Below are 5221 nucleotides of genomic sequence, written 5' to 3'. Positions count from 1 at the left end.
GTCTGGGGAGAGGCCCCTGGGTGAGCCGCGGGCGAGCCCGCTCCACCTGAGCCCAATCTGGAGCGATGTGCGCGTGGCCAGGAGAAAGGAAGAAGGAACGCGACCCCCTGGAGGGTGGGAGCGGGCGAGCAGGGTCCTCCACCCCCCCCACCACCACCACCTAGAGTGCGGGCTCCCCGCTAAGCGTCCTGGGCTCTGGGCTGAGCCCCGAAGACCCTTCCTTCTGGAAGGAAAAAGTCCCTCTAAGAGGCGTTTCCTGGATCCACAGTTTCCAATCTAACCCATCGGCTGCTCCTTAAAGCAAATGTTAAAATGAAACAGTTATCGCCAGAGTGCAGCACAGCCAGCCAAGGAGGGGCTGTTTCTTCCCGCAGAGATGCCTAATCTAGTTGAGTCTGTTCATGGAATGTGGAGGTTCCCTGTATTGGGGTCACCCCACCAGCTATGTTAGAAAGGTAGGACTTCTGGGGCTCACACATCTACCAGCACCAACCTGAGTGTGTGTGCCCCCCCCCTCCCCTTCCTGCCCCCAGGTGTTCCTCCTTGGGGACAGCCGGCTTCCCAGGAGGGAGCCTGCAAAGGGATGTTTCTCTTACAGGAAGTTCTCTGCTTTTTCTCTTGATTAAGTCATTGAAAGCTCTAAGTCGGGGACCAGTTTCTACCTCGGGTGTAGAGAGTTACAGGAAGTTCTCTGCTTTTTCTCTTGATTAAGTCACTGAAAGCTCAAATTGAAAGCTCTAAGTCGGGGACCAGTTTCTGCCTCGGGTGTAGAGAACCATTTCCTTAACACCAAAAGGATGTCTCATCCTTCAGGCCGGGGAAGTAATTGAAGGAGATTTCCAGGATGGCAAGTGGTTTGCGAGGCAACGGTGTCCACTTAGAAATGAGAGCTCCGGAATCAGCATAGGGAGCCGCTGACGTTATTAGTTGAAAGGGGAGCGGATGGCACCTGCGTGTCATTGGGCACCAACTTGATGTTATCTGGTGTGAGGACCCGGGAGAACGGTGGAGCCTGAGGATGGTGATGCATCTTCGTTTCACTTGCACTCGGAATGTGTGTTCATTTGCAGCGCATGCTTTCGGCGGATCTATTTCCTTTCTTCTCCTACTGAAAATCAATAGCGCAATCTCCTATGAGTATGCCTCCTTGAGTCACAGACGCCGCATGCGATATGTTTCAGCGGTTTCTCCCACTCAGGGTTGCGGTGAAAGGATGAAGTCACCCCAGGTGGGCCTGGCAGAGTCGCCACCTTTCTGGACAAGTAGACGATGCTCAGCCCCTCCTGAGAGTGAGAGACCGAAGGGGGGAGAAGTGGTTGTTGGAAGCATGCAAGGATCTGTGCTTTCTTCACTCAGGTGCATTGCATTCATTTAAAAAAAAAAATCAATAGCCTCATTTGTTATTTAAATGAACAGCAGTTTTGTTTGCCTTCTCACATACATTTCTCGAAACATATTCTGTTTTTCTCTATACTTGCTTTCCATTAGGAAGGGGCATTTGCATCAAAGGAAGTCTTTTACGATACTCTTTTGCTCCTTTGAAACATCCACAAACTTTTTAAAGGAAATAATATGTATGAAAGTGCTATGAAAAATAGCATAAAAATGTAAAAATGTATCTGACTTCAGTTCCTGGGCATTTAGAATATGTATCAGCGGTGTGTACATTATGATGTTTCAAGTTAGTTAGATCTTGGAGATTTGAAAACCCATAACAAATGCTACCTGGTATATTATGGCCACACAAAACATGGAAATGTAGTGTTGACTGTATGACAATCAACGTTCTGAACACACGGGGCACCTTCGGATTTGGGTGTTACGGAGAGTAGGATGAGTGCGTCATGTGAAGTTCAAAGGTGATGGTAGTTTAAAAAAACAGAACACCCTTTGGTCTGTCTCCTCAACTGCATGACTGTGATTTTTATTATGAATAACGATAACGGAGATCATTTACATGAAAGCATCCTACTGTGATTTTGCTGCGGTTTTAAGAGTGAGTCTGGTAGTAAGGGTATAAATAAATTATGGCTTCCGTTGACACACGCATTCCGTCCTTGTCCTTGCCCTAAAGGAATTCCCTGCAATGAAAGGTGGCAGGGTGTGGGCTCTGTCCAGACTTCGGAGGCCTTCCTTAATGTGAAAGTCAATAGCACGTCAGGTGACAGCTAAAGAATATATTCCCACCCACTTCGCTGAAAATGAGAATAAGTGGTTTCTTTCTCCTTTTCTAGTTTAAAGGCTACAGGACAAAAGACAAGTGACATGAATCGGTGCAAGATCGGAATGCTTTCAACCCACCTGGGAATCTGATTCCTGTCATTCATTGGTTGCTAGACACTTAACAAGATGAACACCCATTAAATAAACGCATGTGAGGGAATTCTTCCATCCTTGAGTCATGATTAGAAGCGACAGGGAAGGTGTGTTTCTACCATGGATTCTGGACCTTGAACTCCACTTGGAAATTTCAGGGACAAGTCAAATTGTAGGCACCCACAGAATGTTTGTTATCTCATTCGCTACAGACAGCGAGCGCTCTTGGTCCTTCTATTATTTCGCTTCCATTTCTGTATCATAAGGCTCATGGCATCAGAAGGGTTAGGTTTGGGACCCAATGGGCGTCTATTGTCTGTAGAATCTATGTGTATGTTAGGTATAATGTCAAGGTGAAATATATGGTCTAGCAGGTGGACACTTCTTCACCCCCCAGCCCTCCCCTGCTCCGTCAGCCCTCCCTGGAGCTGGTGCCTTTGGGACTCACCATTGCTCTGTGGTTGGACCACCCACAGGGCAGAGTAACATTAGACTGGCGTCCTTTGGTGGCAGCTGGCCTGTGTGAACTTGTTTTGTGTGTTTTTTACAAAGTGGGAGAGGCTACTCTGCTTGGTCGCCTGGTTTCATGTCCGTTGTGTGTGGGTAGAAGTTCCCTGATGCGTTTACGGAGGTGGGGATGCCGTATTTCCCCTCCTGCTAATTCCATTTGCTTTTGCCAAACTGTGGAGAAGAGTGGACTCTGGGTAGAGGCTCTGAAACCCACACCTGGGTTTAGGCTCTGACTCCATCGCTCGTTAACTCTGACCTCAGGCACAGGACTCAGTCACCAGGAGGCCGAGTCGCAGGTTTGCCGGGAGGATTCAAGGAGACAGCCCATGTCTGTGCTGCATGACACACAGTCCCCTGGTATCGGGGCGTCCGCACCACAGAGGTGCATGCTCGCCTCATGCTTCTCACCTGGCAGGTTGACATGTGTCTTCGCTCATGTGGGCCGCTGTAACGGTACCATGGCCGGCTTGGACACAACGAGCATTTATCTGTCACAGTTCTGGAGGCTGAGAAGTTCAAGATCGAGGTGCGGGCAGACTTGCTTCCTGGCTCATAGGCAGCCCTCTTTCCGTTGAGCCCTCACGTGGTGGGAGGGGCGGGGGAGCTCTCTGGAGACTGTTCTAAAAGGGCACTAATCCTAATCCTGAGGGCGCCAGCTTCATGACCTAATCCCCTCCCAAAGGCCCCACCCCCTCGTGCCAGCACACGGGGCTTCAGGATTCAACATCTGAATTTTGAGAGATAGAAACATCTGAATTTGGGGGAAACACAAACATCCAGTCTATAGCAACAAGGTATTTTCCTCCTTTCAGTTGTCTGGGCTGAAGGAAGTGCCATCCGGATCGTTGTTTTCATGGTTGTCAAGGTAGTTAAAGGGAGGCCGGTGAGTCATGCACTGCCTCCCACTGTGTCCACCCAGAAGTGATACATCCTTTGACTTCTTTTTATTGGCCAGAGAAAGTTTCATGGTCAAGGCTGCTACCAAAGAGAGAGAGGAAGGCAGATTCAGCCTAGACCCAGAAGAAAGCCCTAGCTGGTTTGGCTCAATGGATAGAGCGTCGGCCTGCGGACTGAAGGGCCCTAGGTTCGATTCCAGCCAAGGGCACGTGCCTGGGTTTCGGGCTCGATCCCCAGTAGTGGGCCTGCAGGCAGCCGATCAATGATTCTCTCTCATCATTGATGTTTCCTATCTCTCTCTCCCTCTCCTTTCTTCTCTGAAATCATTAAAAATATATTTTAAAAAAACAAAACAGAAGAAAGAGAAAGAACATCCATGACTAGCTCAGTAGGACACCAACACTCGTCCAGCATGTAACACAGTGCGTGGCCTGTGTGACATCTCCCCCCTGTGTGACATCTCCCCGCACAGTACCTATAGGCGTGATTTCTTCTCAGGTGTGGCCTGGCGAGCCGGCTGAGCCCTCACCCTCCACCCAAGGGGCTCCCACTGTCCAAGTTTGAGAGCAGCCTGTCTGCATTTTAGTTGTGGACACAGCGTGTGGGTTCTCTAGCCGGCAAAGCCAGCTGTTGGCCGCCTCCTGGCCTGGCCTCCTCTCCCCTGGGGCCCTGACTCTTTCCTGGGCCAGTGGCACCGCTTGCTCCCTGCCTGGCCAGCCCGTGGCTGACTCTCCTTCTCACTCTCTCTGCCGGCTGTGCTAGCAGAGCCCAGCTCCTTGCCCGGCCCCCCAACCCCTGCTTTCCTTTCGAGCTCTGTGCTGGTTGAATGAAGCCTGGTGATGTTTTCTTTATCTGCACAGTGACTCAGAAAGCCTATTTAAAATGAAAAGAGAAAGCGGAAGAGAGAACGTGTAAAGAGTAGAAGCTAGCATCCTAAATGTTCACACTTGTACGGAGCCCTATATCTTGCTTGGTTTAGTAAGTGCCTCTCTTTAACAACAACAAAAAATCACCTCTACCTGTGAATTTGCACCTGCTTCCATAAAGGGTATGCTGCCAGTGAATAGTAAATAAATGCCAAGTACACACTTGCCTCCCGGAATAAATTATTCACGCCATGAGCAAAGAATAAATGGATAGGAGCACACTTGGTCACCGTGGTCTAGGCTATTATTATGTAATGCTATTTATGTCCCACAGAGCACAGAATGGCACCCCACAGCGCCGATCAGTAAAGCACCGAAAGACGAAGTTCAGTCTAAGGGAATGAGTCTTTAAAAGGTTCCGTTAAAAACCTATCAAACAGCCAAAACCGGTTTGGCTCAGTGGATAGAGCGTTGGCCTGCGGACTGAGAGGTCCCGGGTTCGATTCCGGTCAAGGGCATGTAACTGGGTTTGCGGGCATATCCCCAGTGGGGGATGTGCAGGAGGCAGCTGATCGATGTTTCTAACTCTCTATCTCTCTCCCTTCCTCTCTGTAAAAAATCAATAAAATATG

This window comes from Myotis brandtii, unplaced genomic scaffold, assembly GCF_000412655.1.
Source record: "Myotis brandtii unplaced genomic scaffold, ASM41265v1 scaffold717, whole genome shotgun sequence".
Taxonomy (NCBI): domain Eukaryota; kingdom Metazoa; phylum Chordata; class Mammalia; order Chiroptera; family Vespertilionidae; genus Myotis; species Myotis brandtii.
The sequence above is the reverse complement of the archived record's forward strand: the minus strand, read 5'-3'. Positions refer to the sequence as shown.